At 30.7% G+C, this 13,817-nt stretch overlaps 1 protein-coding gene across 2 annotated transcripts in view; it reads left to right on the top strand.

The window, feature by feature from the left end:
- The window catches only part of MICAL-like (protein), a 168,282-nt gene that overhangs the window by 69,569 nt on the left and 84,896 nt on the right, over positions 1 to 13,817 (top strand). The gene's annotated exons all lie outside the window — the stretch shown is intronic.

Raw genomic sequence — 13,817 nt, 5'->3', positions numbered from 1 at the left:
CCTGGAATAACCCACCACTTGAGATTGTCGTAGCAAATCCACTTTTCATCTCGTTTCAATGCTGAAACCGTTCGAAATGGTATTTTTGGATTATTCCCATGACATGCCACGACTTTGTTCAGTTGATTCGTCTGAATCAGTTGATTAGGTTAGCTCACCGACTATTAGGCTTTCTGAAAATGATTTAAGGATTGGTGCTGGACTTTCGTCCTTTATAATTTGTTGTAATAATAGTCTTCGAACTTAAAATTCCCAAGGTCTTTCCTTGTAACTGGTCTCAAAATCACTACTTTTAACCAATGCATCAGGTCAAAAATGTGTATTATTAGACATTTAAAATGAAAAAAAAATACTCGAGTGGGTTTAAGGCGTATATTAAAATATTTCTTTAAATAATAAAGTTATAAACACTACAATGACATATATTAAGTAAGATCATTCTGTGTGATTAAGTGTTCCTGACGTCCCAATAGCAGCATCTTTATATAATTGAACCCCTGGGTGGAAAGAGAGTAGGCGGTTCCGATCAAATGACAGTGGTTCAATCACACAACAGTATATATCTTCAAACAAGATGTTAGGTCAAATATAATCAAAGCGAAATTTAGAGAAGGAATTCGATGCATCATTTATTCTCTCCAATTCAATCTATTCCTACCCTGCTCTTATCATATCATACCGTGTGCTGTTTTGTAACTAAATCTTGATGGTTTAGTCATTCGTTTAAAGGCTTACATTTGGGTTAGAAAAATATTTTAAAGACTTTGCATACATTTTGTAAAATATTTGAGAATCAAATTGAACTTATCAACATTTCCAATCACTTTTGATTATCAGCCTTGGTAGTATACAATATAAAAAATGTGCAGATAGAAAGCAGATTATATCGTACAGGTGGAAGGTTTCTTGAGCTTCCTGATACCATTTAAGGATATTCTCAGTTACCTGCATTATTTAAATAATATATAAATCCTCATTAAAATTACAAAATTTTATATATAAAGTTATATTTTGGATATATATATATATATATATATATATATATATATATATATATATATTGTTTTAAACTCTTTTTATTTGATGGAACTTGATGTAATTCGATTTCTCATGATATAAGCTAAAAGATGTGTATATTTGAGATAACGGAAATTTTTCAAATATTTTGATAATTTTTTGATAGAAGTCATGTAATTTTATGATATTATTCCTTAGAAAGGGCCTACAATACAACCGTATACCAAACAAATTGAAATAATTCTAATGATTGATTGTTTTTCAATATCTCGGATATTTATATGAGAATCTACTGAAGTTGTGAATGGGATTTGGTTCAAATCTATCTTTTCTAAAATATATATGTTTCTCTTTAAGCATCAGGATTTGATGAAAATAATAACATTTTATAATATAAAATATGAATATAAAAATCAAATATGAATTCGTTATATTTGCGAATATAAAGGAGAGAAAAGCAATCAATATTCCAATATATAGGATTTTTCAGTATGTATTTATATATTGTGGGTTGATTTTATTTGACATCATTCTTGAAAGGCTCCAATAAGCTGACCTCATGTTCTCCATTAATCGCTTTACCTTTTTCAAGGCAATCGATATAAATTTTAGGCTTTACATCAGCAAGCGCTGTAATCATAACTTTCCTGCTAATAAAATTGTATTAGCCTGTTTCGGTATGCTTTCCCATCGAACTTTAGCTACATATTCGTAAAATAATTGATGCTAGAAATGCTATTTCACCTTAAATTCAAATTTAACTTTTATTTTCGTTTGTCAGCCAACACGTTAACTATGGTGGGTACTTTGTAGACCTTTAAATACTCAAACCGCTTATATTTATGTCAAAATGAAGTACATACTGTATTAATATCCTCCATATAGCACTACTTCACTAGCAAGAACACGAAGTCTGATGACGATCTGTTGTTAGAAGAATGCTTCCTTCAACAAGTCACTTCAAGGACCTGATAAGGCCTGCTATTCTGAGAAAATTCTTCTAGTAACGAATATTTTGCAACTTATTATTGATTAATTATGTACTATGATCTATAATATGTATATTTTGAGGTGATAACCTCATTTCTCTTGTCGCAAACTGTCATTATGGTCACGTTTGAACTAAATTGTCTAGTATGGTAATATGTATTTACTTTTTAATATTGTCTATTATGGTGAAATTACAAAGGTTTAGCTCCCTAATAATGAAATAATTAGCATTTGACAATATTAAAACTAATAGAGTTATCTTTTGATATATGCCAAGTACTTACAGGTATTTAGAGCTCTTGTATTTTATCAGTATAAAATCTAAATTTTACATTGTAGAGACTAGCTCAACCGTCTGTCCAAGAAAAAAAAAACATGTGATATTTATTATATATAACCGATATCAAATATTAAAAAGGATTAATATCGATCAATAAATAGAAAAGAATATTTACATTTCAGTAAACGTTCAGACACAACCCATCGATGTAAAATCTTTCAAAGACTTGCCATCTTGCCATTATTAAATAATCAATTAAATAATTATCAATAGATTATTGACTAGTCGTGCGGATTAAGCAGATCCCATCAAAGTTCCATTGGTTTCTTTGGGATTGTCGTTGCTAGCTGACCGCCGTCTCGAACCCACGTTAAGTAGCTATTCTAGTTTACAGCTCTGCTTATAATTAAGATTACAGATATCACGGTTTTATCTTTAGACGTCCGCCAATTTAGCCACGGTTAATTGGAGAACCTACTTTATAATCATCAAATGTCGATATTTAAATGCAAATAAATGGCAATTAATATATCCAAAAAACCAATATATGGTACAGTAATAAAGTAAAGAAATTTTCAAAATCGAGGAATGATGAAGTTCCAAAGAAATATTGCATATTATATAAATAAACAATGAATAATTCGGGTCAGTGAAGTTGGCAGTTTAATCTAGTTTAAAGCTGATTTTTTCTGTTCTCGCTTTAGTTTTGCCAAGACATTCATTTTAAATTCCCATTGAAGCTTTAAATATATAATATTCACATAGATACAAGCGCAGTTTATGTAGCAATAAGCTGCAAAATGAACCTCAAATAAAATAAAATTATTTTTAAAATTACAACAATTTCTAAATGTTTGAAAATGGTGAGTTGGGGTGATATCAGTGTGTGGTGCGATCATTGTAATTCAATATAATTTATCAGGACACCCTTTAACTAATTGACACCCCTACTAATTAAACCTAAGAAATGCGACCTCAACGAAGCTATTTAGCATGTTCCAAAATACGTAGCAATATGCAATAAAATCTCTTTGATCTTTGATCAATTTCGAAATATCTTCCGAACAACCATGCTGTTCATCTTGTGGACAAGCCCCAAAAGGCATACCGGGCTAAGCATATGAGACGTCCAAGAATATTGCAGTGCAGTACTTTTTCTTCAAATGCCTTTTCCATAATCACGTGGTCGACTATTGAGTGGATTCCCACCTTTCTTTCTTGTTAAAACGACAAAAATTATTTATAGGTAACAAGATATAAAAATTAAATACATGGAGATCGGTCAATAGTAATCTACACGGATGGAACAACTTTTAGGCAAAACTTAACTTCATTCTTCAAGATTTGGTCATCTTTGTTTCCAAAATAGACTTTAGTTTAAGTTTTGATCACTTCTTAATTTCATCCAAATCTATTTCCCTACATTATTCTCCTTTGACATCTCCAAGCAGTCAGTATCCACTGCTGCCGTCTAGATCTGGACTATATAGTGGTTGACAAAGCAATCCGAAGCCCAATCCCTTCAATTTAACCACCGGTTTTATTAGGTTTTGACGTATTAACATTAACAGCATGCATTGACTTGTTAAGACAAGAACATTATTCTTTTGCAGTTGAAAACATTTTTATTTATTCACTCAGTCTGTCCAGTAATGCTATGTAAAACTATTTGTAGCTTTACGACCATCTTACTTCAGTAAATAATTAATTAAAACAATCCAGGCAAAAAAGGTCTCAGAGGTTATATGGCAAGTCTGGTAAAGCCTCATTTACCACGCCCTGAATATTTTGGTAATTGTCTATTTGGACAAATTTTGTTGGTAGGTCTACTATACTCAATCTTAAATATTTTAAGTACTTAAATTATTAAGGGTAAGATGTCTTATTTTGTATCCATCACTTAATAAACCTGCTTACCATTTGTCTATTTAGTTTTTAACTAAAATTCCTAATGTTTAAACCCTGTGTAGCTTATAGTTGATGAATTGTAGTCGAATTCTATGTTATTTCTAGACATTTAATGAGGAATATATGGAGAATATGTTAGAATGGACCATGATGCATCCAATGGTAGCTCATCTTCGAGACATTCATTATCATTTATAGTCCATCTATAGCGATGTTTTTATGACACATAACATATATACATAACAATTGGTACGATTTTCGTTGCTTGATTTTAACTGAATTTTAAGCTCATAGAGCTAATGGTTGGTTTTTGAAATATCCTGAGTATCGTCTACATGCACAAATTTAAATGATAAATTTTTCTCCATTTTTATGATTTTGAAAGCATGACATCCCTCAAAGAGCTGCGTATACCTAAGTTTTCTAAGGATATGTTTCCTCTGAAATAATTGTATTAAATTATGTTTATATCTAAAAAACTGTTTGTTTTTTTGTACTTGCTGTTTTGATACATTTCATAGTTAGATCTCGAATAGACCTAACATTAAGGTAATAAATTGTAAGCTCGTAAAACTCATGGTTAGCAAGATTAATATATGTTTTCGATATTCTGTGTTTAAATTAAGTTAAATTAAAGATTTTATAAACTAAAACCCCTTTGGGGTTGGGTAAGTTAGTTCGTAAATGTTTGAGATCAGTTTCATATTCCGTCCATTGTTCGACGTTCTGACGTTGGTGACTTCATAACCACCATCCATCATTCCTCGATAGTCTACTTTATATGCGACGTTCGCGATACGGAAGTAACAAATGAATAAATACGTCGAAGTCGGCCGTGGAAGCGGTACGATAATTGGCCAGGATTAACGAGGGCGCTCCGAGCTTGGCGATAAAATTGATTTGCGCATGAGCGGCATTCATACCATTCTCGGATTCGTTAATCATTTCCACTGATGGAACTCATTAATCAAATTATCGCTGTCATTCTTTCCGATATCTATTGTTTGAACAACTACTAAGTCGATAAGCAATTATCCTCATTAGTAGGAACATGAGTCCACGTTACTCTGAAAAGAAAAGCTCCATAAAAATTTTCAATGAAATATTTATAGAATGGCTTCTCCATATATTGAATTACTGGTATACGAGGACGATGATTTACCATCAAACATGTTTTGATATGCTAATCATTCAAAGGTCTCATAAAAAACTATTGATAACTATTAGAAACGTTGTATTAAGTTTCCAAATTGATATTACAACCAACCATAAAACTATAATCGTTCCAGGAAAACAGCCAATACACGTCATCAAAATGTATAATGCAATGTTGCCACATCAAGTTTAAGTTTTGATTTATTTTGACTCTGACACAACAAAATACTAATGTAAATAAAACAATAAAGCAAAGATAACGTTTTCAAATATAATTTTAACTCCATAGTACATCTAATGCATATATTTCCGAAGGATTTAAACTACAATTCATTAAACAGCCATAATAGTTTGTAGATTAGAGTTGTTTTATTATATTTACATTGAACCCCTTCTTCACACTACTTGTGGAGTAGAGTTCTAGGCACGTTTTTTATGTAGTAGTATTTCGTGGAGGCCAAATCTACCATATTAACAATTGTATGTCCAGGTAATGTATTTTATTTTAATTAAAGAGCATATACACTCTTTAACGTTTGGATTTTGTTTCGTTCTTTTCTATGTTTTCTTGTTAAGTCATTTTGATATCTCTGGATTTCTTCTGAGTATCTTCTGTTGCTACCTGTGTACATTTTCCTTTATAAAATTAGATTTAACTACTCCATATATCTCCACTCTTATATTCTTCCTAGTGCTTTTGTCATAACTGTCATAACCAAAATGGTTAGTATTAAATATCTCTTCATAAATTCAATCCTAGTGCTTATGTATGTTCTAAACAATTACAGAAATATCTATGCACATAAATATTTCACACTCTACAATATGATTTTCTACAGTCCTTTTGTATTTAGTTATTGGATCTTTAGTTATTTCTGCTCTTATCACTCTATGTTGGTAATTATCAGCATTGGGTCGTAAACCCACAAGAGAGAAGCTTCATTCAGTCTTTTTCACTATCAGAATTACCGCTCGAGTCCATTCCATAATCTGTCAATTTATTTTTCTGTCTGATGAAGTTTATCCAAAGGAAGTGTTATTGTAGGCAATCCTTATTTCTATAGTGTATTATTTTTCAGGCTTATTTATAAGAAAGGTAAATTGCAAAAATTATAAACATTTAATTCATATTTAACCAATGATATAACATTAAGTCAACTCCAAGAATAAACCCAGGCCGGTTTCCAGTATAAATATAAGCAATATATCTGCAATAAATTCTTAAAAAATATTGTAACTAACATATATTATCTTATATTATATTACTATATTATTCTAACTTTCACCTTTCTCCGTCAACTTTTGTTGTCTTTACACTCTCTATTAGCATTTTGCCAAGAGTAGCGGAAAGGTCCATTTTGAAATATCTCTTCTAATGTTGTTAAAATGTCTGTAATAAATTTTCCTTAATTTTATTATATGCGTTTAAAAATGGTACTCATTTGAAAACAATGTCTTAAAGTTCCATTAGACCTCTTCGCTTAACACGTTAGAAATATTTCCAATAATACTGCATCAACTTAATATTTAATAGTATAAATACTTCCCTTTCTAAAATATTTTCCCTTTATTTCATTGCTATTTGGAGTAACTGATTAGAGACACCATTAGTTTCTAGTTCTGATTATTTAATAGCTTTAGCATTTTAACCGGATTTATCACAAATTTTAAACAACAGTTAATGTTTTGAATAATTTTGTGCACATATGACCATTGTGTCGACCAGTACCAACACAAATCGAATTTTATAGATATTTGATACAGTTACATGTTCGGCGATATTAGACTTCGTTCTGTCTCTTTTTAACTAGAGTAATGCAAATTTGTAAAATAGGAACATTTTGTACATTTTTATATACTATATTTGGCAGTATATACGACGTCACCTATGACGACTGTGCATTGACTGTCTTATTGGAAGGAGTATATATACACTGAATAAACTGTAAATTTGTTATTTTTATCTCATAATTTATTATCTGACAATATTGCGCACCGATGTTGTTCAACTTATATCACGGAATAATCTTTTGTGAGGATATAAAATATCTCATACATGCAGCAGTTACCACTTGAATGAGCTAAAAATATATTTAGTTGCTTTGCTAAATAACGAGACACCTGTTTTATTGCCACTTAATTTATTTCATATATATATATATATATATATATATATATATATATATATATATATATATATATATATATATCCAATAGCACTAGAAGTATTTCAACAACATTTTTCTGTGCTAAATAGGATCATTTTCAAACTATTTCATCTTCTAAAACGTTTTGTTAAGTTTAAAAAGAGAGAAAGAAAAATAATAAAATCACTTCTTTCAGCTCCCTTGTTAAAATTCTTTCAACTTACTTTTAGCGCTGATATTTGTAAAATATCCAGTCACGTAACGAGCAAAATTCACCGAATAGAGATTATTTAACAAGAAATAACACTTACAGTTCGATAACTTTTAGGTAGAAAAAGGGGAAACAGAATTGGATTAGAATACTGTATAAAATGTTATTTTTAGGAAATTGTGGTTGAAAAGTATTTTTTGTTGTAATTAATGTACTGAAACTTTATTGTTTCTCATAAATTAATATCAGAAATGCCTAAAAAATATCACTATTGGGTGTTTTTGGTATTGCAGGTTTGAGATAATCTGAATGGAACAGGATAAGATTAGATTATTCTGTCGTAAAACTTATATAACTCTTATCTTGTTTATAATCGTATATTATTCACTACTATCACTAGATAAGGTAGGTAAACTTAAAGATAATTAAGTTTATTATTTGTGGTATATAGAGTTGAAATACATATTTGCAAATAAAATACGTAGATATTAAGTTACAATATAAATTATATTAGATCAAGGCTTTTCTACGTTTTATTGACATAACATAAGAGCATTAATGAAATTAGAATTGTTTTCTATGGGATGTGGCATACACACTAAACTATGAGTATGTAGTTATTATTGGAGTGAATAGCTTTTCATTCTGCTTTTTTGTATCGTTATTCTATAAATAACACATATCTGATCTTCAGATTTCGCTTCTGCGTCAAGCAAATTGCTGAAGCACTAATATCGATGAAAGAAATTAACTCAAAACAGTCAGTCCGCAAAAGGAATACACGAATTCATCATTACTATTAATCAGATAAGAGTAATCCGCAGCTACGTAGAGTTGTTGCTATTAAACATAATTGTATAATTTGGTCAAAAGGCCCCAAAATGTTGAATAGTAACAACTTAATCTCTCAGAGGATATTATAGTGAATAAGAATTGCCGGTCTAATATATATTGAAATATAATCAATGAAGCATCATTTTTCATCGGACGTTATTTCACATCATGAGCTACCTATACCAATAAAAGTTTTGAACCTTTTTTGCTGATTTTTCATTAACCTCAACTTATAACTCTACTTTATTCAGCGAAATTGTTCCAAAGTATATATTTTAAAGTATTATATATGGTTAGCTACGAAATGCACCCATATTTTGAACAGCATGCGGGTTCTGAGCTTAAAAATGTTTTCCCTTTTGTGGCTATCCAAGAATCAATTCGATATTTGACTTCTTCGTAAGATTCTAAGAGCTAATTGCAAATCGCAAGATTTGCTGCTGTAGTAGTGTGGAGTAGTATCTTCATTTAATTATTTACATGTAAATTGTCCCGAATTTTTCAAAATGTAACCGAACCAAGATGATTCTTCCGATTCTTTTGTTATTCAACTCACAACTAGTATAGGACATAAAAAAATTATGCTGATAAAAAATTATTAACACTTCAAGATTATTTAGTTGACAGAGGTCCAATCTTAATGACAGCCAAATTTGAGGTTTTACATCACTCAAGATATACACATCGTCACGGAAAAGGAATATTAATGACCATAAAGTCATGCTACGTATATGGTGAGATTAGTAAGGTGTAGTATCAGGTACTAAAACCAAATGAAAATTTTATTGTAGTTGTCTTCCAAAGCCATTTGGAAAAATCCTATGTTGCAAGAGGATTTATGAATAACAGTTGGAAAAATCCTATATTGCAAGAAGATTTATGAGTAACAGATACAAAGTCATTCTATTGCTAATATCTAAGGCTCGATTGTATTTACGAGAGTGAAAAATGCACTGTTGCAGCTTGAATGGGAAGTTCTGCCGCACTAAACGTACTTACTAGATATACCGCTCACTGATAGATAGCGCCACTTGTTCAGATTGATGCAGCCTGGCTTGTCTGATTTTCGGGTTGGGTTTCGAAATCCTGAGAAAGTGCGAAAATGGATTAATGATTGGATCGTTACCAAACCAACATCGTTCTTTACAACACGGTATCGCCATGTGACAGAGAGATGTGAAAATATTGTACAATATAATGAAAAATGATCATAATAAATGCAAGCACCTAATACTAAATGTTCTAACATTTCTTTTGCTGAATCATTTTATTTGAATTGTTTGCAGATTAGAGCATTGGAGAGAGATTAATTCCCTACCATTTGTTTCCTTATTCCCATGCTAAAAGTTACGAAACCAATAACTTATTTCTATAGAAAAGGAAAAAAAAGATATGACATTTACACGCACCGTAATTAATACAACAATTTTCCGATTAAACTCAATTAAAAACTATAATATCGCAGGCCGGACCTCTTGCATGTTATACAATCGGCATTTTATTAATCACCCGAGCATAGAAGATAATGAAAAAATCGTCAGGTAGAGAGATAAATTGCATCTAATTAAACGTTTGTTTTATTATTAGATGTTTTTCTCGTATTTATCTTGTAAGCGTCACCTCTATCGTTGAGCCCAAACAAGCCTAACCGTATTTATAATTAAGCGATTCTTTGTTATTGCGGGAGAATTATTAACGGCCGTATTTGTCCGATTGGTTGCGATTAAAACCGTGGAATAATGAGACATAGAAGGCGATCTGCCATATGTAAGGTCTTGACTAAATTGTGCCTTTTAGAACTACGAGGGAGCGTGACAAGTATATACCTGAACCTTTCAAAAACATATTTTAATTAAAAAATGTTATTTATAAAAATATGTACATAATTATAACATTTGATACTAAATTATTCATATGATATGACAGTTGTGATAAATAACTAAAACTAATATCAGAAAAAAAAGAAAAACAAGGTAGAAATGGCATTATTCCAGGGCTCAGCCACATGGAACTAAGCTGAATAATCTTACATACCAACTGACACATGAAATTAAACAATTAAAAAAAGGCACCATAAGTGAATGTATGCGTGGACTTGCTAATAGTGCTAGTGCTGAGGAATCGCCGTGGAAAGCTACCAGAGCATTTATCATGCAAATGTCTCCAATAAAAAATGAGCATGCGAGCTGGTTCAGAGATAATTAAAAGAAAGATATGCAGAAGAAAATTAGCAGGCCACCTCGATAGAATGTTTCAATTACATACAGTGAATGACATTAATTAATTACCCAGCGGCATTGGACAGGATATGATGAAAATTCCCTTTGCTATTTTGACCGAGGATAAAAAAGAAATAAAAACTGGTATTGACTCCTGATTTTAACTTTATTATCGGTAATTAAAGTTACTTCCAAGAAAAGTGGTAATAAAGATCACCAACCCACTAAATGCTTTATTCAGTCTACAATATGTACCACAACTGTGGAAAGTGGCTGAAGTTATAGCATAAGATTAAAATGCGTCTCACTGGTCAATATTCAAGCATTTTAGAGTCATATATAACTGACTGACACTTTAGAGTCAAGCAAGTACGTGTAAGGGCAGTGTATTAGAACTGTATCTATATCTTATCTGTATCAGTAGCTTTATCTGCTGTATTACAAAGAACTATTCTGAAAGTACAATTAAGGACAGACAAATTGATTTCGCCAACCAAAGAATCAAGGACAAGTCATTATATATATATATATATATATATATATATATATATATATATATACATATATATATATATATATATATATATATATATATATATATATATATATACATATATATATATATATATATATATATATATATATATATATACATATATATATATATATATATATATATATATATATATATATATATATACATATATATATATATATATATATATATATATATATATATATATTACTACTAAATTAGCAGGCCACCTCGATAGAATGTTTCAATTACATACAGTGGATGACATTAAATAATTACCCAGCGGCATTGGACAGGATATGATGAAAATTCCCTTTGCTATTTTGACCGAGGATAAAAAAGAAATAAAAACTGGTATTGACTCCTGGTTTTGACTTTATTATCGGTAATTAAAGTTACTTCCAAGAAAAGTGGTAATAAAGATCACCAACCCACTAAATGCTTTATTCAGTCTACAATATGTACCACAACTGTGGAAGGTGGCTGAAGTAATTACAATTCCCAAACCAGGAAAGTCAACATATGAAACAGCTTCATACCGGCTAAAATCACTAGTGCCGTAAAGGTCCAAATTATTTGAAAAACTTCTATCGATAAGGATCAAACCAGTCATTGAGGAAAATCATTTTCCACGACTGATCAGGTTCACAGAATCTCCAATGTCATAAAAAATCACTAGAAGAAAGTAAACTTGCTCTGTAATATTTTTAGATCTTGCTGAATGTTTCGGTAAAGTTTGGCGTGATAATTTATAGCATAAGATTAAAATTCGTCTCCCTGGTCAATATTTAAGCATTTTTGAGTCATATATAACTGACTGACACTTCAGAGTCAAGCAAGTACGTGTACCACAGGGAAGTGTATTAGAACCAGACCTTTATCTGCTGTATATCAATTGGAGATAACGACACTGAACCGACCGAAAAGCTACAAACAACTAATGTGAAAGTACAATTAAGGACAGACAAATTGATTTCGCCAACCAAAGAATCAAGCACAAGTCATTATATATATATATATATATATATATATATATATATATATATATATATATATATAATTAATTAATTAGTATTGCCATATGGAAATAGAGCCCAATTTATGTACATGAACTTTGATGTTAAACTCAGGTCGAGGCCAAATATTAAGAAGAAATGCTAAGAACTCTAGCTGAAATACAAAATATTGTACTAGTTATTGGGTAGATATAATTCGCTTTTATTTTAGCAACAAATATTTAAACCAGTGTGGTCTTATGGTGTTCAATTACGAATAATACATCAATTTGATTATGATTATTATAGAATTATTAACTTAACAAAATCTAAATATTCTAGATTTGTTTGTTGTTTTGATCTGATCGACCGTACCGATCGACTCGAAAAGAATGGACCGCCGTTAGAAAAGGAAGACAATATAGTTTCATATAGTTTGTAATTTTCTATGGTTGATTCTATGTAGGAAAGTGCGCATGCTCCAAATCCGGAGATGTTATGGAGCAATATATCATAGTGAGAGCAGGGTCCTTTTAAAAATTATGCACGTCATTTTTAATTGAACAATAATTTGTTTCATTTTTACATTAAAAAAATATATTTGTAATGGAAGTTTCGAAAAATTGGGATATAACAACTCTAAGTCAATGTATAAAACGGAAAATAATAAATTTCCGGCCCTCTGATGGTTCTTAAGCGAGAAATAACATGGTCACGAGGCCTCCCATTAAATTTCCTGATCTAGGCCTTATTTTTCTGTGATTAAAACAAACCGATGGTTAGGAAACGCACGATTAGCGTACGCATTAAGACAACAGCTGGCCGCATTTACACAAATCCAACTGGATGTGTGTTCCAAGATCTAATCTCGAATCGGTCTTCGGTAATGTAGTAGTAACGACATTTTTCCATCGCTTAATAAGACAATTATGCTAATCAGAATCAGATGGTCGAACGGAGCTATGATACGGGATATTGATATTAATTTATTGATCTTGTGATAGATAACATATCTGTAAATGAAAATAAGTACAAGACTGTGCGCCTGTTTTTTTATTTAGTTTCTATATAACAGCATTCTTGTAATATTAAGTGCATTGTTTTCGATATTAAATAATTAATATCTGATGAAGAAAATAAATTGTAAAGTAAAAGTAAAAGATACCATTTCGAGCATAAGGCCTGAGACTGTTTGAAACATACTGGATGTTAATATATTGTTTATCTACAGGAAATCATTGTAATTACTATTGTAATCATTATAAAATCCTAGTTGGTAAAAAGATGACTACACAACACAGGTGAATAAAGAAGACTTCTTCTTGTTGCTCTTGAGTTCACTACGAATTGCCATGTCAACAATGTGCTGAATTGGCTCTTCTTTCTTTTCTCTTTTCTTTCTCTAATATTTTCCTTTTCCTATTATTCTTATTAGTAGCTTGAAATTCGTGTTAAATACATGAAATTGTCACATGATGGCAGATTACTTCTGGACTTTAAAGGCTACAAAAGGTCCTTCTCTGAAA

Source organism: Rhynchophorus ferrugineus, unplaced genomic scaffold (assembly GCF_030347505.1).
Source record: "Rhynchophorus ferrugineus isolate W39M unplaced genomic scaffold, kcgeb_rfMv2 rfM2, whole genome shotgun sequence".
Classification (NCBI taxonomy): domain Eukaryota; kingdom Metazoa; phylum Arthropoda; class Insecta; order Coleoptera; family Curculionidae; genus Rhynchophorus; species Rhynchophorus ferrugineus.
Note: the sequence above shows the minus strand (reverse complement) of the source record. Positions and strands in the feature narration are given on the sequence as shown.